Below are 26585 nucleotides of genomic sequence, written 5' to 3' on the forward strand. Positions count from 1 at the left end.
ACCTCCTTCCAGATTCACCAGCCCTTGTTTCTGCCCTTGAAAAAGAAGATTTAGGTTAAAAGGCACAGATTCATGTCACTGATAGAGTTGTGCTGGGGCATTGGAATGCTTGAGAAGTGGCATATTTGAAAACTAATTTTTCTGTCATGAGAACATGATTGAGGAATCCTTCTGGTTGACTGCTTACGACTCATTGCTTAGCTCATCCAGGTGGCCCTCTTGGTGGAGGGTCTTTAAGATAACTGCAGGCCAGCTCTGATTGACAAGTATCACAGCTAGACACCAGAAAACAAACATTTTCCAAGTTAATGAAAGTGCCACTTGCTGTTCATGCAGCCGTGTCTTGGCAGCCTAAAGCAATATAGTCAGAGCCTCGCTCTTCAGACTTTTAAGATATAGGTCAGAGTCCTGTGCTTTCGTCCCTTAACTCTATGAGATCTATGTCATGCTGTTTTAGTGATCGTCTTGCAGCCTCTGTCCCTGGGCTTAATATAAAAAGGAAGCACTCCTCTTATTCTCCACAGAGCACACCAAAAATTATTCTTAAATTTCCCTTTCACTCTTGAAATATAGTCTGTGGAGCCGCGGTATGACCTAAGAAATTGTTGAAATTATACAATCTCAGGTCTCACCTCAGATCTAATGCATTTTAGCAAGATCTCCAAGTGATTTGTACACAAATTAAAGTTTAAGAGCATTGTTTGATTTCACCTCTACTATTTTATAACTTCAATATGGAAGATGGATTAATATTGGCTGAAATGGATTTTGTAATCTCAGCATATCCTGCATAAGTAGTGCAGCACTTGGAAAGGGATTTTGGTCTTTGAGACCTCAGCTAAGACAGAATAAGAGAACTGCTTCAATATATGCATTATTCTAATACTTATCATAAAAATTCAAAATTCAAGAAAATAGAAAGTTGTTATGATTATACTAGTCAAAGACAATTATTGTGAATGTTTGCACTTTTATGTCTATGCCAAATTACATATTTGATATTTCCTTTGAAATAACAATATAATCAGAATGTGCAATGTTAGTATATTCATAAAGGAGAAACAAAATATTTTATTTTTAATATACTTATTATTCATGAACACATGTGCTTATAAAATCATACTACCAAGGAATTTGGTTAAAAACCTATAATTCCCTTTCATTCCTCTACTCACCATCTCATAACTGATCCCCTCTTCTTAGCCAATTTTGCTTTATTATTTGGTAAATATTGTTCAAGACTTTTTTTCTACATATACACATACTGGAAAATGTTTAACACAAATTGGTCTGTAATAGAAATCTGTTTTGCAACATGATTTTTACAGCCTGGAATGCCACAGTGATCCTTGTGTGTTAATACATTTAGATCTAAATCATCTTTTTAATTACCAGTGTACTAATTATGAATATGCCAAACCTTAAGCCACTTCCCTACTGGTGTGTATTTAGATTGTCTTCAAGTTTTACTGTTCTAACATAGCTGCTCTGAACCAAGCATCAATTCTACTTCTGCATCACTTCTCATTTTATCAATGCACTGGAGTTCCTTTAAGTTTTCTATTCTTAGAAGGTATTTGGCCTACACCTCTATTTGAAGTACAAATTTCTCACTCATGCTCTACACTGTTGAAGATCCACGAGACTCACTGTGAGTCAACAATCTTTCTCAAAGCAATTTGGCAAGACTTTCCCACAAAGTCTCATTCTCTGGCTGCTCACTGTCCACGGCCTAATTCTTGGATATTTTTCTTTCCATTTTTAGATTATCATGTCTACTTTTGGTCTCCTGAGTTTAAACTGCCTTCTCTTTCTCTGTAGAAACAGATTCCAACTGAGTCCCTGGCACTACCCACCCACCCAGGTTCAGCACTCTCTCCAGCTTTGGGTGTGAAAATTCTCAAACCAGCTCCCAAAAGATTCACCCGGCATTAAGCATATGAATACAAATTAAAACCATGATGTGACAATTTTTTGTGACATAAAAAGAAAGAAAAAAATTACAAAACAGTGTTGATGAAGATGTGCGGAAGTCAGTACTCCTTTTCACTGCTTCTAGTAGAATTTATATCACAAGCTTTAAAATGGCACTTCCCTATTGATGCAACCATTAAACTTCAAGAAAAAGTGTTCTGAGAACACATTCATGATACTTGCAAATCTTTATCTTTAGTGATTTCAGATCCAGAATGGTTTATAATTGCAATACATTTGAAGCTACTGTTTGTCCTAAAAAGGACTAGTATTTTGTTTTGAAGGCGGGGGGTGATAAAATCATTAAAAATAATGATGTGAAAGATTAACTGATAACATAAAAAACTTTTCCTTATCTTGTTAAATGAGCCAAAGCAAGTTATAAGCCAGTTTATACAGACTACTCTTTAAGATACTGTAGACCAATACTTTCTCTGTCTAGTTTTCTAAATTTAACCTTACTACAGATAAAATAATTTCTCACAAGCAGACTGAATAGTCAGGATAGCACATGCTGGAAGCCTAATGACAATGCCCTTGATGTCAGTGAGTTTTAGTAGCCTGATAAAGTATATGACTTATAATGTGATTTGTTTTATATTTCAATTAAAATCATTGTTTACTAGTAACTTAGTTTGTAGACTAATTTATTTTGAGCATAAAACCTCTAGTCTTTTGCTAATTTGAATTGAAACCATTTTTATAAGAATTAGTGAGAAATGCTAATGTCAGTCTTTCTGCCATATTTGACACAGTAGAGTTATCTTCCTGTTTAAATATCTCTGTCTTGCCTTACAAAACATTTTACAGTCCAGCTTTCTCCCTCCCTGACAGTACTATTCTCTGGCTTCCTTTCTTCTTGTTTCTCCATTATTATAAATATTCCCCAAAATTCCACCTTTGAGCTTTGCCCTTATTTCTCATTTCTAATGGCAAAAGCAATTCATTCATTCACTCATTCATAAATATGTTTTTTCAACACATACTTATTACTTATGTTCCACACACTGGGATGGATGATGTCATACAATTTTGAGTAGGTCAGACTGACTGACTTAAATCACACAAGACATTTAAAGTTTAGTGATGTTAATGTATTAATAATAGTAGCCAACATTATTAAGTGTTTTTAATGAGTAAAGTACTCATATATTACGTTAAGTTCTCACAAAACCTAATGAAGTGGACATTAATTTCATCCAGAATTTAGAGAAGAGTCTTATCATCATAAGTATGTTTTCTATGTTGTATTTATATGAGCAGGTGAAGCTTTTATCAATAGGTCCATTCTCTTCATCTGCCTAGTAGGGGCGAACCAAGCAGTGGTTTAATGACAGTAGTTGCCTCCTGGAATCCCATTATAATCACCTGGAGGAGCTTTTGTAACCTTCAATTCCCAGGATACCTTTCAAACCAACTGAATCAGAAACTCCTGGGAAGGCAGGGTGGCATCAATGTTATTAAAACTCCCAAGATAATTTCAATATACTGAAGTTAAGAATCACAGCTTAAACTTTGTTTGCATATCAGAATAATCCAAGGGGCTTCAAAACCTGATGCTAGGCATTCCTAGCAATTTTGATGTAGTTGTCCTGAGATTGAGACCAGGCATTAATACTTTCGAAAATCCGTAGATAGATAATTAGATAGGATTAAGAATCTCTGTAATGGGACCCCCATTTACTTACTTATAATTATTAGATATGTTAAATTATCTTAAATGATTATTTAGCCCTACCTTAAACCTTTTTCACTCAAAGAAAATAGAATGTCTTTGAGAGTTTATTTAGTCTTTCTGCAAAGAAGTTGGTTCTGTAATCATAGTTGGCTTTATTCCATTTGCTAAAAACAATACCCTTAACAGGGAATTGCTCACTCATTCATTTGTTTTAGTTTTAAAATATTGTTTTTCCTTACCAAATTGTTTAATATTAAACCAAGACAAAATAATTTAATTAATTCAATAGGTATTTGTTTACTAATGATTAAGTGAAATGCCATACCATACCATTTTCTGCCAACTTAATGCAAAGAAACACATGAACATAAAATAATCGTTGACGTAGTCATTCTGAATATCACATAAAAGAAAGTTAATTCTAAAATGTGTAGTTTAACATCAACTCAGAATTGGTGAGAAAGCACACCAATATCACACTATTAAACTATGCAATAATTAATTGAATGTTTAAATTATTATATTTTAATATTTGTACTTGTCTAACCACATATTGTCCAATATATTAATAAAACATCTGTAATCCCTTCTTGTAGTTGTAATTAAAACAGAGCCTTGCTTTAACTGAAAAACGATTTTAACTAATAATGTTTATATTATAATGTCTATTTACACAAAACTTACCATATATAACGTAATACATATTATAATATAATACACATTGGGCAAGACAACTTTTGTGGCCACATATTTGCAGCATTCTTTAACAAGAATTGTTCGTGCTATTTGAAAACATACCCTGAATATAATTATTTATCATATTTCTACTGTCAAAACTCTAATCCAGTTCTCCATAGTCTTTCACCTGGACTAGTGTGATACCCTACTATCTAGTCTTCCTACTTAATTATTTTTCCCTATAATCCATCCACTCCACATTAACAAAAGTAATATTTTAGGAATACAAATCAGGTGATATACTTTTCTTGTTTACAACTCTCCAATGGTTTCTGTCAGAATTAGAGAGGCCAGGAATGATGGCTCACACCTGTAATCCCAGCACTTTGGGAGGCCGAGGCAGGCAGATCACCTGAGTTCAGGAGTTCCAGACCAGTCTGGCTAACATGACAAAACCCTATCTCTACTAAAAATACAAAATTAATCGGGCATGATGTTGCATGCCTGTAATCCAAGCTACTCTGGAGGCTGAGGTAGGAGAATCACCTGAACCTGGGAGGTGGAGGCTGCAGTGAGCCAAGATAGAGTCACTGCACTCCAGCCTGGGCAACAGAGTGAGACTCTGTCTAAAAAAAAAAAAAAAAAAGGATTTAGAATAAATTTTTATCACAATTAAAATAGAAGGTCCTACCTGTCTTTCATCTCCCCATGTCATTTACTCTGTCATTCACTAAGCTCTAGTGGCATTAATCTTTTTTGTTGTTATTGTTCCTCTAATATGCCAGAGCATTTGCAACAGCTCTAGCCTCTACTTGAAATGTTCTTCCTGTAGATCTTCGTGTGATCCCTTTAGTACCATGAAGAACTGAATGATCACAGCATCCTCTCACAAACCATAGCACTTACCAGTACAAGAGTGACAAATAATTAGTAAAGTATACAAGGAAAAAGCAAGCAAGCAAACCATATTTCAACATTGTTTCCAGGATAGCCAATTGGAATCATAGGCATGTGATTCATTTGTTACACAAGATAGACTAGAAAACCTGAATAGCTATATGACTGTTAGGGAAATTGAACTTGTAGTTGCAACCTTCTGAAAAATAAATTTCTAGGTTCAGATATATCCATTATAAATTCTACCAAACACTTAATGGAGAAATAATGCCAAATCTGCACAATCTGTGCCAAAAAATAGAAGAGAAGATATTACACATCCTAACTCATGTTATAAAGTCAGGATTAGCCTTACATCAAAATTATACAGATAATAAAAAAGAAAAGAAAACACAGACCTATTTCCATCATGAATATAGATGCAAAAATTCTCAAAAATATGTTAGCAAATAAGGCCCATGAATATATTAAAACATACTAAAACACCAATGTACCATGACCAAGTGGGATTTAGTCAAGGCATACAAGGATGGTTTAATATTAGAAAATCAATCAATCAAATGTGGTCACCCACCACATCAATGTTCTAAGGAAGAAAAGTCACATTGTCTTATCAATGGATGTAAAAATATTTGAACAAAAATTCAACACCTATTCAGATTAAAGGTTGAACTTATTTTTTTTCCCAAGATGGTGGATTAGAGGCTTTGTTAGTATGCCTCATCTACTTGTAAATAGCAAAATAGTGTGTGGAGATTCACAGGGATCTTTTATTCAAGAAGGAAAATGAGAATTCATTGGAAAAGTGAAGTACACTTCAGATTCCAGGAAAGAGAAGGTGAGCAAGCAGCCTTTATGATCACATTTGGCTCAGAACTGTGAGTGAAACCCCAATATGGGAGAAGGACAGAGAGTGTACCTCTGTGATCCACCTTTCAACTGGGGAACCATACAACCAGGCCATGGAAGAGCACCTTGTCCCTCCCAAGTGCTGGATCTAACTTGGGGAGAGGCTGAGTGACTGTGAAAAGGAAAGGCACTTGAAAAGGCTTCAGGTATTTTCCCAGGAGGATGCCATTCTCTATCCAGGCACATACCAAGCCAGGTAATGTTTGGCAATCTGGCTGCGGTGGCCACTGAGTACATTTAAGTCTTGGGCTGGAGATTGAAGCACTTGGTTTGGAGTATGGGAAGGACGCCCACCAGCAGAACTGAGAGGCAAGTGTTGAATGTACTCCAGCTGCAGGCACTGGAATTGGGCTCTCTCTCTCATGGGACTAGAGCAGGAGGAGATTTTGCAGGAGCCACAGTTTTGCCTGGGTGGCAAGATTGCAGACAGCAACAGCTTTGTACCTGGGGACCAGTCTGTGTGTGACATTGCAGGGTACCTCATCTTGCTCTCTTAGGAAAGAGACTGAACTCTGCTGATTCTGAGGAGTGGGAGGGAGGCTGATCCCAATCCTACTTGCCAGGATTGAAAACGTGGGCCACCCCTCCCTCCCTGTGCAGGGAACTTGGTGCATCAGTGGTTTCTTAACTCCTTGCCTGGGCGTATCTCTGGGCATTTGGTGGCTGCCCCTTGGACTCCCACTGAAGCTGGTGCTTGCACCAGCCATTGGGAGACTCACGTGTCATCTTGTCCAGTCCAGCTCTGCCCAGCTTCATTCCCCCACTCTGGAGCTAAGTATGGAGCCCCGGTGACGGTACATTCCATGGCCCTGCCCATTGCCTGAGACACTGGAGAACTGGTAAACAAAGATCAAGCAGAAGGCCTACTGTTAACTTCCACAGCTAGCTTTTGCCTGCTAGCGCCACCTACTGGCCTAGAAGTAGGCCTGAACAACCCAATACATAATCTGCTGATACAACTGTATGGCACTTGGGAAAAATATACAGTTCTTAAAAATCCTGCCACCTCAGCTTCACAGGAGGCTGTGAGACTACTCACATGCACAGTGCACCACTTCTACAACCAGCATTTGAGCCACCACCATAAGGCTATCTATAAACAAGGAATTCATACGGAGCTCCACCATTGAAAACATACAGAAGCAAAGCCAAATAATCCATGGAAACATACAGAAGCAAAGCCAAATAATCAACATACATTATAGTCACATCCTCAAGGAAAACAAAGTCCTGTCCCAATGAAAATAAACTCGGAGAGTGGACAGAAGAAAGACACAGAAGCTGGGATGAAGGGAGAGAAAGTTGGGAACCCTCATGGGCTATCATGCACCAGGATTCATTTTTAACCATAATAGCTCTGAGGCAATGGGTGAGTTGAACTTGGGCTCTAAAACCCCACCAGGAGGGGACTCCTCGACCACCACAGACACTTGAGATGACTGGGAGAGTTGCTTAAAGAAGTGGGGCGGGGGGGTGGCAGCAACCAGCTGACATGGAGCCCAGAGGGTTTGGTGCTGGAGCACCTGTAGTGGAGCATGGCCAGGGACAGCCATTCTTCTAGGCTCAACTTTCTCCCATAAGAGACTTTAGCCCCAGGAGGCACTGTTTGACGTGAACTTTGCAGGATGGTCTTTTTTTTTTTTTTTTTTTTTGAGGCAAAGTCTTGCTCTGTCGCCCAGGCTGGAGTGCAGTGGCCCAATCTCGGCTCACTGCAAGCTCCGCCTCCCGGGTTCACGCCATTTTCCTGCCTCAGCCTCTCCGAGTAGCTGGGACTACAGGCTCCCGCCACCACGCCCGGCTAATTTTTTGTATTTTTAGTAGAGATGGGGTTTCACCATGGTCTCGATCTCCTGACCTCGTGATCCACCCGCCTCGGCCTCCCAAAGTGCTGGGATTACAAGCGTGAGCCACCGCGCCCAGCCAGGATGGTCTTGCACATCAGACGGTGCTGGTCAGACCTGAGCACCCACTGGTCTTCTGGCCTCTCCCAGGGGCCCAGCCTGCCCACATCTGCTTACAGGGCAGTCTTGGGTGCCCCGGGGGCCCACACCATAGCTTCTGTGCCTGACCAGTAGAGAGCTCCAGTGAGGTGACCCCTATGGCCACACACTAGCCTCCATGCTCTCTTCCTATACTGCAGCATCCCCTGAGCCCGTGGCAATGGGACTGGTATATGTTTGCATAGGTGCGTTTTGCTTTACTTGCACCACTAGCAAATGAGAGCGCAGTCCATCCCCTCTCTCCCTGCTTGCCACTTTTGCAGAGCAAGCCTTGGTGAGCACAGAGCCAGCCAGCCCCATCCCCGCCAGTGCCCCAACCCTGCACTAACACTGTGCAAAGAACAGTCGATCCTCCCATACCCTGAACAATCATTCCTGCCTGTGAGGCTAGCCAAATCCAGTAGTGCATCAAAAAGTTTATCTACCACAGTCAAGTAGGCTTTATCCCTGGGATGCAAACTTGGTTCAACATACACAAATCATTAAATGTAATTCATCACATAAACAGGACCAAAGACAAAAACAACATGATTATCTCAGTAGATACAGAAAGGTCTTTCGACAAATGTCAACATCTCTTCATATTAAAAACCCTGAATAAACTTGGTATTGAAAGAACATACTTCAAAATAATAAGACCCATGTATGAAAAACACACAGCCAACATATTAAATGTGCAAAAGCTGGAAATATTTTCCTTGAAAACCAGTATAAGAGAAGTACGTCATCTCTCACCACTCCTATTTAACACAGTATTGGAAGATCTGGCCAGGACAATCAGGCAAGAGAAATAAACAAAGGTCATCCAAATACAAGAGGGAGTCAAACTATCCCTGGCTGCAGATGACATGATTCTATATCTAGAAAATCACATAGTCGCAGCCCAAAAGATTCTTAAGCTGATAAACAACTTCGGCAAAATCTGAGGATACTAAATAAATATGAATAAAATTGTTAGCATTCCTACAGTCAAGGTAAGAGCCAAATGAGGAACATACTCCCATTCACAATTGCCATGAAAATAATAAAATACCTAGGAATACCGCTGACTAGGGAGGTGAAAGAGCCCTACACGGAGAACTAAAAAACACTGCCAAAAGAAATCAGAGACGGCACAAAGAAATGTTAAAATATTTTATGTTTATGGGATAGGAAGAATCAATATCATTAAAATGTCATACTGCTTAAAATAGCTTACAGATTCAATGCTACTCCTATTAAGCCACCATGAGATTCTTCACAGAACTAGAAAAAAAAAACTATCTTAAAATTCATATGGAACCAAAAAACAGCCCGAATATCCAGAGAAATCCTAAGCAAAAAGAACATGGCTGGAGGCATTGTGCTACCTGACTTCAAACTACACTACAGGGCAAGAATAACTGAAACAGCACGGTACTGGTACAAAAACAGACACATAGACCAATGGAAAAGAATAGAGAACCCAGACATAAGACTGCATACCAACAAGTATCTGATCTTCATTGAATCTGACAAAAACAAGCAATGGGGAAAGGATTCCCTATTCGATAAATGGTGGTGAGATAACTGGCTAGCCACATGCAGAAGATTGAAACTGACTTGTTTTGTATACCATATACAAAATTAACTCAAGATAAATTAAAGACTTAAATGTAAAACCAACCCAAAACTTTAAAAAACCTGGAAGATAACTTAGGCAATAACGTTCTGGACATAGCAACAGACAAAAAATTTATGAAAAGACACCAAAAGCAATTACATAAAAAGCAAAGTTGACAAATGGGATCTAATTAAACTCAAGAGCTTCTGCCCAGCCAACTGTCAACAGAGCAAACAGACAATCTACAAAATGGGGAGAAAAATTTGCAAACTCTTCATCTGACAAAGATCTAACATCCAGCATCTATAAGGAACTTAAGGAAACTCATAAAATAATTAAAAATGGGCAAAGGACATCAACAGACACTTCCTAACATACATGTGACCAATAATCATATGAAAAAATAAAAACTCAACATCACTGATTATCAGAGAAATGCAAACAAAAACCACAATGAGATACCATCTCAAACCAACCTGAGTGGCTATTACTAAAAAGTCAAAAAATAACACATGCCAGTAAGGTTGTGGAGGAAAAGATATGCTTATACACTGTTGGTGGGAATGTCTATTAGTTCAACTACTGTGGAAGATAGTGTGGAAATTCCTCAAAGACCTACATACAGAAATACCATTTGACCCAGCAATCTCATTACTGTGTTTATACCCAAAGGAATATATATTTTTCTGTTATAAAGACACATGCTGGCCAGGCGAGGTGGCTCATGCCTATAATCCCAGCATTTTGGGAGGCTGAGGTGGGTGAATCACTTGAGATCAGGAGCTTGAGACCAGCCTGATCAACATGGCAAAACTCTGTCTGTACTAAAAATACAAAAAAAAAAAAAAAAAAGCTGGACATTGTGGCATACACCTGTAATCCCAGCTACTTGGGAGGCTGAGGGAGAATTGCTTGACCCTGGGAGGTGGAGGTTGCAGTGAGCTGAGATAGTGCCACTGCACTCCAGCCTGGGCAACAGAGCGAAACTCAATTTCCAAAAAAAAAAGACACATGCATATGTTCATTGCTGCACTACTCAGAATAGCAAAGACAGAATAGAGTTAACCTAAATGCCCATCAGTGACAGACTGGATGAAGAAAATGTGGTAAATATACATCATGGAATACTCTGCAGATATAAAAAAAGAATGAGATTAAGTTGTTTGCAGGACATGGATAAAGCTGGAGGCCGTTATCTTCTAACAAACTAATGCAGGAACAGAAAACCAACCACCACCTGCTCTCACTTATACATGGGAACTAAATGATGAGAACACAGGGACTTACAGAAGGAAACAACACACACTGGGGCTTATAAGAAGATAGAGACTGGGAGGAGGGAGATGATCAGAAAAAAATAAAATAATGGGTACTAGGCTTAATACCTGGTATTAAGATGAAATAATCTGTACAACAAACCTCCATGATACAAGTTTACCCGTGTAACAAACTAGCACGTATACCTCTGAACTTAAAAGTTAAAAATAATATTTTTAAAAGTACACTCAAAAATAAGAAGTAACAGTTCACTCCAGATGAAAAGAAACCAAAATAACAATTCTAGAATTATTTTTAAAAAGTTTTATGAAACTCCCAAAGGATCACACTAACTTTCCAGCAATGGGTCCTAAGCAAAATGAAGTTACTGAAATACCAGATACAGAATTCAAAATACTGAATTTTAAAGAAGCTCAATTAGGATAAAGAGCAATCTGGAAATAGATACAAATAAATAAGAAAATCAATCTAGAACATGAATGACAAATTTACCAGATAAACAGATTTTTAAGACATCAAAAAGAACTTCTAAAAATGAAAAATCTCTTGAAGAAATTACAAAAAATAGATAAAGTCTTCAGCAACAGACTAGATAAAGCAAAAGAAGATAAATCTCAGAACTTGAAGAAAAGTCTTTTGGATTAATCCAGTAAGACAAAAAACATTTTTTAAAAATGAATTAAAAATAATGAAAAAAGAGTACAAAATATGGCCAAACATATAAATCAAGCAAAAAGTTTGGAAAACTTACTTAGAAAAATAATTGAGTAAAAAATTCCCTAGTCTAGCAAAAGATTTAGGTATCCAGATACAAAAGTCTCAACAACACCCAGAAAAATACATTGCAGGAAAGGCCTCATCATGAAATAAGTCATCAGACTTTCTAAGGCCAATGTGAAGGAAAAAAATATTAAAATCAGGAGGAGAAAAGCATCTATCACCTATAAAGGTAACTCCATCAGACTGACAGCAAACTTCTCAGCAGAAGCATTAAAAGCCAGTAAAGATTAGGATTCTATATTCAAAGTGCCTAAAGAAAAAAAATGTGAATCCTGATTTTTGTGTCGAACTAGAATAAGTTTTATAAATGAGGAAATAGTCTTTCCGTGACAAGCAGATGCTGAGGGACTTTATCACCAGTAGACCAGACCTCCAAGCAATGTTCAGTGAAGTTGTAAACATGGAAACAACTGGGTATATACCCAAAGGACTATAAATCATGCTGCTATAAAGACACATGCACACGTATGTTTATTGCGGCACTATTCACAATAGCAAAGACTTGGAACTAACCCAAATGTCCAACAACGATAGACTGGATTAAGAAAATGTGGCACATATACACCATGGAATACTATGCAGCCATAAAAAATGATGAGTTCATGTCCTTTGTAAGGACATGGATGAAGCTGGAAAACATCATTCTAAGTAAACTATCGCCAGGACAAAAAACCAAACACTGCATGTTCTCACTCATAGGTGGGAATTGAACAATGAGAACACATGGACACAGGAAGGGGAACATCACACTGTTGTGGGGTGGGGGAAGGAGGGAGTGACTGTTGTGGGGTAGGGGGGAGGGACAGCATTAGGAGATATACCTAATGCTAAATGACGAGTTAATGGGTGCAGCACACCAACATGGCACATGGATACATATGTAACAAACCTGCACATTGTGCACATGTACCCTAAAACTTAAAGTATAATAATAATAATAATAAAAAGATAAGTGAAAAAAAAGATGGATACTCACCATCATAAAATAACACAAAACTATAAAACTCACAAGTATAAAAAACAATTTCACAAATGAAGAAGGGAAAGAAATCAAACACCAATATGACAGAATTCAAGCAAACTAAAAGACAAAAAGAGAAAAAAAAGGATGAATCTACACAGCAACTAGACAACAATTAACATCATGACAGGAACAAAAAACTCAGATTAACCTTGAACATAAATAAATTAAATGCTCCACTTAGAAATAGATTGGTGAAATGGATTAAAAATACAAACCAACTATATATTACTTATAAAAAACTTCAACTTACTGGTAAAGGCAGCTACAATCTGAAGGCAAATGGGTGGAAAAGGATATTTTATGCAAATGGAAAAAAAACAAGCAGGAGTAGCTACCATTATATCAAATAAAACATACTTTAAATCATCAACAGTTAAAACAAAAAGAAAAAGAAACTCATATCATGGTAAAGGGACCAATTCACAAGAAGATATGAAAATTCCAAATATGTATGCACTTAACACTGGAGCACGCAGATTCATGAAACAAATATTACCAGACCTAAAAGAGAGGCAGACAACAATACAATAATAGTGGAGGACTTCAACACCCCATTGACAACACTAGAAAGATAATTGAGACAGAAAATCAAGTAAGAAACAGTAGATTTAAATTGAACTTTAGACCAAATAAACCTGATTTATAGAACATTCTCCCCAAGAACTGCATAATACACATTCTTTTCATCAGCACATGACATATTCTCCAAGATAGACCATATGCTATGCTACAAAACAAGTCTCAATTAATGTAAAAATATAAATTATGCCAAGTATTCTGCCAGACCGCAGAGGAATAAAACTAAAAAATAAATTTAAAGACAAACACTTGAAATTATACAAATATAAAAAAATGAAACAACATACTCCTGAACAATATTTAGGTCAACAACAAAATTAAGACATATTTTGAAAATGTTATTGAAACAAAAAGGGAAACACAGCATACAAAAAAATCTGAGATAAAGCACAGCAGTGCAAGAGGGAAGTTTACAGTATTAAATGCCTAGATCAAAATATCACAAATTAGCAACCAAACATCGCATTTACCTCAATGAAGAAGTAAAACAAGAACAAACCAAACCCAAAGCTAACAAAAGAAAGGAAATAACAAAGATCAGAGAAGAACTAAATGAAATTGAGAATGAAAAAATCATACAAAGGATCAAAAAAACCAGAAAGTTTGTTCTTTTTGTTCTTTGAAAAGATGAAAAAATTTGATTGAACAATAGCTGTATTAACCAAGATAAGAAAGAAGATTCAAGCAGACATAATCAAAAATTTAAAAAGAAACATCGCAACTGATATGACAGAAATACAAAAAATTATCAGGCTACTATAGACAACTGTATGTCCACAAACAGGAGGAAGTGAATACATTCCTGGAAACCTCCCAAGATTGAACCAGCAAGATGTAGAAATCCTGAACATATCAATAACAAGTAGTGAGAATAAATCAATAATATCTCCCCAGTACCCCTAGAAAAAGCTGAAGACCAAATGAATTCACAGCCAAACTCTACCAAATGTACAAGGAAGAACTAGTATCAATCCTCCTGAAATGCTTTGAAAAAATCAAGGAAGAAGCTTTCTAACTCACTTTACAAAGCCAGTATTGCCCTGAAATCGAAGCCAGGCAAGAGCACAACAGAAAAGGAAAACTGAAGACTAATATTTCTAATAAACATAGATGAAAAATCCTTAACAAAATATGAGGAAACCGAATCCAAAAGCAAATCACAAAGATAATGCATTGTGATCAAGTGGGTTTTATTCTAGGGAAACAAGGATGGCTCAAATACACAAATCAATATATGTGATTTATCACATAAACAGAATTAAAAACGGAAACCATATTATCATCTCAATAGATAAAAAAAGCACCTAATAAAAGTTAGAATCCCTTCATGATGAAAACCTTCAACAAACTAAAACCTTCAACAAACTAAGCATCAAAGGCACATTCCTTAAAATAATAAGCCATTCATGGCCAGGTGTGATGGCTCACACCTGTAATCCCAGCACTTTGAGAGGCAGGAGGATCACTTGAGCCAAGGAGTTTTAGATTAGCCTGGGCAACACATTGAGGCCTCATCTCTAGAGAAAATACAAAAATTAACTGAGTGTGGTGGCACACACCTGTAGTCCCATCTACTCAGGAGGCTGAGGTAGGAGGATCACTTGAGCCTTGGAAGTCAAGGCTACAGTGAGCCATGATTGCACCACTGCACTCCAGCCTGGGCAACAAAGTGAGACCCCGTTTTAAAAAAAAACTTAAAAGCTATTTATAACAAATCCAGAGTAAATATACCAAACAAGAAAAAGCTGAAAGCACTTTTCCTAAGATCTTCAACAAGACAGGGATATCCACTTTCACTATTCCTTAATATAATACTGGAAGTCCTAGCCAGAGCAATCAAGAACGAGAAAGAAATAAAATGCATCTGAATTGGAATAAAAGGTAGTAAAATTATCTCTATTTGCTGATGATGTGATCTTACATCTAGAAAATCCTAAAGGTGCCTCCAAATGATTGCTAGATTTGATGAAGCAATTTAGTAAAGTTATAAGATACAAAATAAATATACAAAAAGTAGTCGCATTTCCAAACACCAATAATGATCAAGCTAAGAACCAAATCAAGTAGTGAATCCTATTTACAATCATTAAAACATTCCTAGAAATATATTTAACCAAAGGAGTAAAATATTTCTACAAGGAAAATAACAAAGCACTAATAAAAGAAATCATAGATGACAGAAACAAATGAAAAAACAATCCATGTTCATGGATTGAAAGAAGCAATGTCATTAAAATGACCAAACTGCCCAAAGCAATCTACAGATTCATTGAAATTCCTATGAAAATACCAAAGTCACTTTTCATAGAATTAGAAAAAAAATCTAAAATTCAAATTTAGATGAAACCAAGAAAACAGGCTGAATAGCCAGAGCAATTCTAAGCTGAAATAACAACAAGAAGCTGGAGGCGTTACAGTACCTGACTCCAAATTAGACTACAAGGCTATAGTAACCAAAACATCATGCTACTAGCACAAAAATAGATACATAGATCGATGGAACACAATAGAGAACCAATAGAGCCACATAATTATATCCAACAGATCTTTGACAAAGTTGACAGAAACATAACCCGGGGAAAGAACTCCCTATTCAATATATGGTGTTTGGAAAACTGGATTGCCATATATAAAGGAATAAAGTTGTAGCCCTCTCCCTCACCATATACAAAGACTTACATGGAAGACCAAAAACTATAAAAATCCTCGAAAATAAGCTAGGAAAAACTCTTTTGGATATTGGCTTGGGCATATAATTTATGACAAAGACCTCAAAGGCAAATGTAACAAAAATCACAATAGACAAATGGGACTTAATTCAACTAAAAAGCTTATTCACAGCAAAAGAAATAATCAATAGTGAAAAAAAAGAAGACCTACAGAAAAACAAAATACTTTCAAAGTATGCATCCAATGAGATAAATATCCAGAATCTACAAGGAATTCAAACAACTCAACAAGAAGAAAACAAACAACCCCATTAAAAGTAGGCAAAGGATGTGAACAGACATTTTGCAAAAGAAGACATAAAAATGGTCAAGAGCTTATGAAAAAATGCTCATCATCCCTAATCATTACAGAAATGCAAATTAACACCACGATGAGATGCCATCTTATACCAGTCAGAATGGGTGTTATTAAAAAGCCAAAAAACAACAAATGTTGGTGAGGACGCAGAGAAAAGGGAATGCTTATACAATTTTTGGTGATAATGTAAATTTCTACAACCTCTATGTGAAACATGAAGATTTCTCTAAGAACTAAAAATAGTACTACTATTTCATCCAGCAATCCCACAATTGGGTATCTACCTAAGGAAAAGAAATCATTATATTGAAAAGATACATGCACTCACATGTTTATCACAGCACTACTCACAATAGCAGAGATATGGTATCAAGTATATATCAATAGATGCTTGAATAAAGAAAATGCCCTATATATAAATAGAGCTTATCATGAATGGAGCTTGCAGAAATGGGAACTGCTCTGGGTGAGTCAGTGAGTGAGTAGCAAATGAATGTGAGGGCCTAGGAGTTTACTGTACACTATTATAGAATTTATAAACACTATAAACTTAGCCTACACTAAATTAAAAAATAAAATACCATCAATATTGAATTAATCTTAGCTTACTGTCAACTTTTTTACTTTATAAACTTAATTTTTTAATTTTTATTTATTTATTTTTAATTTTTTTGAGACGGAGTCTTGCTCTGTCGCCCAGGCTGGAGTGCAGTGGCGTGATCTCGGCTCACCGCAAGTTCTGCCTCCCGGGTTCACCCCATTCTCCTGCCTCAGCCTCCCGAGTAGCTGGGACTACAGGTGCCCGCCACCATGCCCGGCTAATTTTTTGTATTTTTAGTAGAGACGGGGTTTCACTGTGTTAGCCAGGATGGTCTCTATCTCCTGACCTCGTAATCCGCCCACCTTGGCCTCCCTATAAACTTAATTTTTTAACTTTTTGACTCTTTATAATTCAGTAATTCAGAAGTCTTTGTGGTAATACTTAAACATAAACATTATACAAAAATATTATCTTTCCTTATGTCCTTATTATTTAATCTTTTTTCTATTTTTACATTGTTTCTTTATTTTTCTTTCACTTTTTAAATGTCTTTGTTAAAAGCTAAGACACAAACCCAGTCATTAGCCTACACCTACACAGGTTAAGAATCATCAATATTACTGCCTTCCACCTCCACATCTTGTCTCACTGGAAGGTCTTCGATCTGCTTGGAGCAGTCATCTCCTATGATAACAATACCTTCTTTTGGGATACTTCCTGAAGGACCTGCATGAAGCTTTTATACAGTTTACCTTTTTTAACAAGTGGAGAGAGTAAACTCTAAAATGACAAAATGTGTAGTATAGTAAATACATAAACCAGTAACATGGTAATTTATTATCATTATCAAGTATTATGTATGTTACATAATTGTATTGCTATACTTTTATACAACTGATAGCTGAGAGGGTTTGTTTACATCGGAATCCCACAAACATGTGAGTAGTGCATTGTTATGATGTCAAGAAGGCTATGATGTAGATGAGTAATAGTAATGTTTTAGCTCTGTTATGTTACAACTTATAAAATGATTTTCAGAGCTGTGGCTCATTGTTGACCAAAAGATTAAGTGGCATATGACTTATCGGTGTTGAACATAAAAATTAAATCCAATACAATTTAAAATTACTCCAAAAAAATAGTTATATACTTTAAAAATGCCTGATACCCATAGACTGACAATTATAAAATACAGATGGAAAAATTAAAGTAGGCCTACATAATTAGAAAGGCATATATTTACGAATTAGAAGAGTCAACATAGTAAAGATATTAATTATCCCTGAATTAATCTATAATTTTAATGCATTGTTATCAAAATTTCAGTAGCTATGTTTTTCAGATATAGACAAGCTAATTCTAATATTTACATGAAAGATGAAGAAAGTAGACTAGCTAAATATAATATTGAAAAACCAGACTAAAGTATAAAGAATTATGTTTCCCAATTTTAAGACTACATAATCACAGTAACTAAGTCAGTGTGGTATTGGAGGAGGGACAGACATGTAAATCAATGGAGCAGAATAGAAAATGTAGAAATTGACCCACAAAAATATGGCAAAAGCAATTCAATGAAGAAAGAGTAGCCTTTTCAATACATTATTTGAAACTATATGAATTTAACCTGGACTTCACATCATACATACATTTACTTAAAATGGATAACAGATACAAATTTAAAACATTGAATCTTTTAGCAGAAAATCTTTGTAACAAAAGGCTAGTTTCAGTGTTCTTAAACATGACACCAAAAAGGTGATCCAGAAAAAAAAGGATAAATTGAAACTTCATCAAAATTAGCATTTTTTCTGTGAAACACCTTGTGAAGAGCATAAAAAGTTAAGCCACAGACTGGAAGATAACATTTACAAAGCATATAAGAAGTCAATCAAATCCCTTCTACAGTAAATAGAGAAGAGATGTTTCACCAAAAAGCATATGCAGATGTCAATTAAATATATAAAAAATGTTCACATCTTAAGCCATATTAGAGAACAAATTAGAGTCATAATGAGATACCTATACCACACACACCAATGAGAATGGCTAAAATAAAAAAAAAAAGAATACTGATAATATCAAGTACTAGCAATGATGCAGAGCTACTGGAACTCTCTGACTTTGCTGGTAGGAATATAAAATGGTATAGCCACCTTGAAGAGGTATTTGTCACCTCTTCGTCAGTTTCTTATGAAGTTAAACATTCACTTACTGTATGATCTAGTGATCACTTCTGTGTATATATTTATACTCAAGAAATAAAAAATTATGTCTATTCAAAAACCTACACATAACAGTTCAGAGCAGCTTTATTTGTAATAGATAAAAACTGAAAACAAGCAAAATGTTATTCAATAGGCAAATGTATGAACAAGCTGTGGTACATACATATACACTATGAAATATTACCTAGCTATATAAAGAAATAAACTATTTTTATACAGGCACCCACCAAGTAGGATGGATTGAAAGGGTATAATGCTGAATGAAAAAAAAAAAAAAGCCCATCTCAAAGGGTTACATGTGATATGATTTCATTTATACAACACTTCCAAAATGACAAAACTATATTGATGGAGGATAAGTATTTAGGGTTTAGGGATAGAGTAGAGTCTGACTATGGAGAGGAAGCAAGAAGGAGTTTCTTCCCGGCAATGTAGCATATTTGTGTAATGTTTGTAGTGGTGGTTAAACCAATCTATACATGTGATAAAATTTTGTCACACTATACCGTAAAAAGAAGAACACAAGTGTGTGTAAAATTTGGTAAAATCCGAAAAAAATATAGTTTAACTAATAATATTTATACCAATATCAATTTTCTAGTTTCAAAAATGTACTATGACTATATAATATGTTGTTATTGGGAAAAAGTTGAGTGAAGGTTACATGAAAACTACTATTTTTGCAACTTCTTGTGAGTTTTATCTCCAAATAAAAAGTTAAAAACAAAAATGGAGCACCCACTATGACCAAGACCAAGTCTCTTTTGCCAGAGATATAGGGGTATCTTTGCCCCCAAGTAGCTCACATTAAAGCAATACTGGGCCTTTAACTGAAATGGAAAACATAAGAGGCAAGCTAGAAAGTGAAATTTTGGCGATGTCTGTAGAAATCTAAGTGCCAAGTACAAGAGAGGGTTGTATATAATCACAATTCAGAAGAAAGGACAGCTATGTACGTTTGAGAGTCATCAACATAGGGTGAGATTATCAGCATAGAGTGGGGATATGTTAATAAAAGAGGACCTAGAAAAGCACTCTAATAATTGCTGGACATGTCCTCTCTGAGCTGCACAGCTACACTAGCTTGAGGTGGTGCCTTCTCTCACTCCATATACGTATTGGTACTTTGATGGAGGTCACAAACACAAATGCTAAAAAATAACATAAATACATAATTTGAGCCTGGTATAAACAAGACAGAAATTGAGAAGGGCCACTGGAAAATGGCAAGAAGCATTTAAACACTTGTTTAAAGTCATTAGAATTCAAGCATTGTGCAAACACTTTTTTGTTAGCCAAACAAAACAAGATTGCAGCCAGATTCTAAACCTGAGCAGCTGGTTTGCAACCTGTGTTTGAGTAAATGAATTGACTTGTTTTCTAATCTCTTATTAAACAATGGCACATTAATCGCTTAATATGTTACCTTTTTAGGGTATATACATTTTGGAAAAGAATTTTGTAAGATGCAGTATTTTTACCCCATGGAAATTTCACAGAAACACTGTAAGATATTATAGGAGATTTATTTAAGCAATGCCTTCTAAATTACACTACAAAAAACAAGTCATGTGAAAAACTGACCATTGTTTAAAAGGTATGTCCCACAAGAAAGAGAACACAAAAGAACCAGAAAACAAATTTAAAAAATGGCAGGATTAAACCCTTACTTACCAAAAATAGCATTGAATGTAAACAGACTACACTGTCCAATCAAAAGTATAGAGTGGCCGGATGAATAAAAGCAAGAACCATTGATCCATTGCCTGTAAGAAATGCACTTTACCTATAAAGAAACACATAGACTGAAAATAAAGGGATGGAAAAACACAGTTCATGCCAATGGAAACCAAAAAACAGCACGAGTTGCTATACTTAGACAAAACAGATTTCAAGACAAAAAAATTAGGAAGAGACAAAGAAGGTAACTATATAATGATAAGGAGGTTAATTCAGCAAGGGGACACAACAATTTTACACATATATGCACCAACACTGGAGCACCCAGATATATAAAGCAAATATTATTAGAGCTAATGGGAGAGATAAGCTCAAATAAAATAATAGATGGAGACTTCAGCATCCCACTTTCAGCACTGGACAGATCTTTCAGAAAGAAAATCAACAAAGAAACATCCAACTTAATCTGCACTACAGAACAAATGGAACTAATAGATATTTACAGAACATTTCATCAAAGACCTACAAAATACACATGCTTTTCCTCAGCACTTGGATTATTCTCAAAGATAGATCTTACATTAGGTCACAAAACAAGTCTGAAAGCATTAAAAAAAGCTGAAATAAAATCAAGCATCTTTTCTGACCACAACAAGATAAAATTAGAAATGAATGACAATATAAATTTGGAAACCTTAAATATATATGGAGATTAAACAACTTGCTGCTGAATGACCAGTGGCTCAATGAAGAAATTAAGAAGGAAATTGAAAATTTCTTGAAACAAATGATAATGGAAACACAACATACTAAAACCTATGGGATACAGGGAAAGCTGTACTAAGAGGAAATTTTATAGCTATTAAGTGCTTACATTAAAAAAGAAGGAAAACTTCAAATATATCACCTAGTAATGCATCTTAAGAAACTAGAAAAGGAAGAGCAAATCAAACCCCAAATTAGTAGAAGAAAAAAATATTACAGCAGAAATAAATAAAATTAAAATTAAAAAATACAAAAGATCAATAAAATAAAAAGCTGGTTTTATTAAAACATTTAACAAATTTGGCAAACCTTTAGCAAGACTGACTAAGAAAAAAATAAAGAGGACTGAAATAAATAAAATCAGAGATAAAAAAACACATTACAATTGATACTTCAGAAATTCAAAGGATCATTAGAGGCTATGATGAGCAACTATATGCCAGTAAATTGGAAAATCTAAAATAAATGGACAAATTCTTAGACAGTTACAACCTACCAAGATTGAACCATGATGAAATCCAAAACCTGAACAGACCAATAACAAGTAATGGGATGAAAGCCATAATAAAAAGTTTCCCAGTAAAGAAAAGCCCAGAACCCAATGTCTTTGTTGCTGAATTCTACCAAACATTTAAATAACTACAACCAATACTACTCGAACTATTATTAAAAGTTTAAGTGGCAGGAATACGTCCAAACTCGTTCTATGGGCCAGTATTACCCTAATACCAATACTGACAAAGACACATCAAAAAAAGAAAACTACTGGTAAATAACTCCGATGTGTATTGATGTAAAAATACTCAACACAATACTAGCAAATCAAATTCAACAATACATTAGAAAGATTATTCATCATGACTAAGTAGGATTTATCCCAGGGATGCAAGCATGGTTTAACATATGCAAATCAATGTGATACATCATATCAATAGAATGAAGGACAAAACCCATATGATCATTTCAACTGATGCCTATAAAGCATTTGATAAAGTTTAACATTCCTTCATGATACAAAAAGCCATATAAAAACTGGTTATAGAAGAATAACAACATAATAAAAGCCACATGACCAGTCCACACCTAATATCATACAGAATGGAGAAAAACTGAAAGCCTTTTCTCTAAGACCTGGAACGTGACGAGGATGCTCACTGTGACCACTGTTACTCAATGTAATCCTGGAAGTCCTAGCTGGAGCAATCAGACAAGAGAAAGAAATAAAGGCATTAAAATTGGAAAGGAAGAAATCAAATAATCCATGTTTGTAGATGATATGATCTTATATTCAGGAAAACCTAAAGATTCCACAAGAAAACCATTAGAAACTATTGCCATTTTTATGTGTGATCAACAAGTTCATTAAAATTGCCAGACACAAAATCAACATACACAATTCGGTAGCATTTCTATATGCCAACAGTGAACAATCTGAAAAAAAAGTCAACAAAGTAATCCCATTTACAACAGCCAAAAATAATTAAATACCTAGGAATTAACCAAATAAGTGTAAGATCTCTGTAGTGAAAATTATAAAACATTGATGAAAGAAGCTGAAGAAGACACCAAAAAGTGAAAAAAATATTTCATGTTTATGGATTGGAGAAAACATTATTTTAAATTGTTAATTTTACCATATGGATATGGTAAAATGTCCATACAACTCAAAGTAATCTACAGGTTCAATGCAATCTCTATGAAAATACTAATGACATTCCTTGCACAAATAGAGAAACAATCTTAAAATTAATAGGACACTACAAATGACCCAGAACAGCCAAAGCTATCCAAAAAAAAAAAAAAAAAAAAAAAAAACACTAAAGGAATCACAATGTCTGATTTCAAATTATTCTGCAGAGCTATAGTAACAAAACAGCATGGTACTGGCAAAAAAACAAAAAACAAAAAAAGCAAAAAACAATCAACCAACCAACCAACCAACCAAACAAAAAACCCCAGACATATAGACCAATGGAATAGAATAGAGAACTCAGAAACAAATCCACACACCTACAATGAACTCATTTTTGACGAAGTTACCAAGAGTATACATTGAGAAAAAGACAATCTCTTCAATAAATGGTGCTGAGAAAACTGAATATCTATATGCAAAAGAATGAAACTAGATTCCTATCTCTTGCCATACACAAAAATCAAAATGGATTAAAAACTTAAATCTAAGACCTCAAACTGTGAAATTACTACAAGAAAACACTGGGGAAAATCTCCAGGAAATTAGCCTGAGCAAAAAATTTCTTGAGGAATACCCCACAAGCGCAAGCAACCAAAGCAAAAATGCACAATTGGGATCACAGCAAGTTAAAAAGTTAACAGCTTATCTGTGCGCTTTGTTAGTTGTTTTGGATATAAAATCACTGGCTTATACATTTTTTTCTTGAATACATTAAACATTTTTCTCAATTTTCTTCTTTCTTAAAGTGTGGCTCTGGAAATTGTCATGGTAATTTAATATACTTTCCCATATAAGTCAAATGCTATATTTTCTAGGTGCACAGCAAATAAAACATGAAGAAAGTGAAGAAAAAACCCACAGAGTAGGAGAAAATACTTGCAAACTATCCATACATCTGACAAGAGATTAAAAATCAGAATATATAAGGGGCTCACACAATTCTATAGGAAAAAATCTAATAATCTGATTTGAAAATGGGCAAAAGATATGAATAGATATTTCTCAGAATAAGACATAAAAATGGCAAACAAGCATATGAAAAGATGCTCAACATCACTGTTCATCAGAGAACTACAAATCAAAACTGTAATGAGATATCATCTCACCTTAGTTAAAATGGCTTATATCCAAAAGACAGGCAATAACAAATGCTGGTGAGGATGTGGAGGAAAGGGAAGCCTTGTACAATGTTGGTGGGAAGGTAAATTAGTATAGTCACTATGAAAAACAGTTTGGAGGTTCTTGAAAAAAGTAAAATTAAAGTTACCACATGACCCAGCCATCCCACTGCTGGGTATATACTGAAAAGAAAGGAAATCAGTATATCAAAGAGATATCTGCACTCCTATGTTTGTTGTAGCATTGTTCAAAATGGCCAAGATTTGGAAGCAACTTAACTGTCCATTTATAGATGAGTGAATAAATAAACTGTAGTACATATTCACAATGGAGTACTATTCTGCCATAAAAAGGAATGAGTGCCTGTCATTTGTATCAAACTGAATGGAACTGGAGATCATTATGTTAAGTGAAATAAGCCAGACAAATAAAGACGAATATCACATGTTCTCTTATATGTGGGTTCTAAAATCATAACAATCGAACTTATGGACAAAGAGAGTAGCATGATGGTTACCAGAGACTTGGAAGGGTAGGGGGGATGGTGGGTGGAGGTGGGGATGGTTAATGGGTACAAAAAATTAAAAAGAATGAATAAGACCTACTATTTGATAGCACAAATGTGACCATAGTCAATATGTACACTTTGAAATAAACAGAATAATATAATTGAATTGTTCATAACACAAAGAATAAATGCTTGAAGGGATGAATATCCCATTGTCTATGATATGATTATTATGCATTGCATGTCTATATCAAAACATCTAATGTACCCCATAAATATATACAACTTCTATGTACCCACAAAAATAAAAATTAAACAGATATGTTACTCTAATACAAAGTGAAAGTGACCTTTGGAAATTCTCTGTTTATTCAATTAAAACAATTTATCCTGCCCTTGTTGATTGATTTATGAGAAATGCTATATAAATAAAAGCACATCTTCTTATTTGTACTTGTTAGTTTTTAATATAAAAAGTTTCACTCAGCAAATTAATCAACTAGCAAGTATTTTGAGATACATAACATGGATCAACCATTTCTATAATTATGATTGGAATCAGACACTTCACATCTTATGCTAATATAACAATTCAGGTGACTTAGTAATTTCAAATAAATTATTTATGCAAAGCGTCATCCCAACATTGATAACAAACAGAGGTTAGGAAGAAATTATTTAAGGATATCAGATTGCAGCAAATGTCTAAGGAGCACCACAATAATGTATACTATGTTAAGAAATTTGGAAGCTATGTGAGACTACAGAACGTGTTACTAATCGATAAATTCCTTACTCTGGTTTACAAGGTTCTATATGATTTGGTCCATGTCTACACTTCCAAGTGTATCTACTGTTTTCTAACGATATGGTTTTGTTTTTTCATTTATTTAATATGCCATACCTGTTGTAGCTTTTGTCTCTGCATTAACTTTCCCCTTTGCCTAGGAAGCTCTTCCTCAATGTATTTGAACTCCTAATTTTTTCTTGTCATTTGGATTATTGTTGAAATACCACTAATTCCTAGAGATCTTCCAGAAAAATTAATCTTAAAGAGTTACCTAATGACTTTCTATAACATAACTTTGATTATCTGTACGTACCAGTTACTGGCTGATTTTTGTTGTTGTTGTTCATTTGTAGTCTCTCTTGCATCTCCACCCATCTAAAAGCTTCATAAGAGCTGTCAAATAACACAGGCTTCCTGTAGTGGGCTGAATTTGGCTCTGAAAAAAAATATGCTCATATCCTAATATCAAGAAACTGTGAATATTACCTTATATAGCAAAGGATGTGATAAAGTAAAAGATCTTGAGAGAAGCAGCTTGTCCTAGACAATCTGTGTGAGAGAGGTAGAAGGAGTTTTGATACATACAATGAGGGATGCCAAGGCATACCAGCAGTCACCAGAATCTAGGGGAGGCAAGAAAGGATTCTCCCCAAAATCTACAGAGTGGCCATGGAACTGCTGAAGACTTTATTTCAGACTTATGACCATTAGTTATTATATTGGACAGTGAAAATATGAAATAATTTCATTATTATTGAAAGTTTTGTTAAAAATGGTGCACAGCCATAAGGACTCCCAGGTCATAGCACCTAGGTGGAATGTCTCCTTTTACCATAGCCTGGTCCCTTTTGAGGC

The 26585-nt window shown here is 35.3% G+C and overlaps 1 long non-coding RNA gene across 1 annotated transcript; it reads right to left on the bottom strand.

The window, feature by feature from the left end:
* LOC131382640 (uncharacterized) lies at positions 1 to 26282 on the bottom strand. The gene is made up of 3 exons (XR_009212206.1): positions 26217 to 26282; positions 26044 to 26123; positions 1 to 35 (listed from the first exon to the last, which is right to left on the bottom strand). It is a non-coding gene; the product is annotated as an uncharacterized LOC131382640 (long non-coding RNA).
* Between the last annotated feature and the right edge of the window lie 303 nt (positions 26283 to 26585).

Source organism: Hylobates moloch, unplaced genomic scaffold (assembly GCF_009828535.3).
Source record: "Hylobates moloch isolate HMO894 unplaced genomic scaffold, HMol_V3 SCAFFOLD_2, whole genome shotgun sequence".
In the NCBI taxonomy this organism is placed as follows: Eukaryota; Metazoa; Chordata; class Mammalia; order Primates; family Hylobatidae; genus Hylobates; species Hylobates moloch.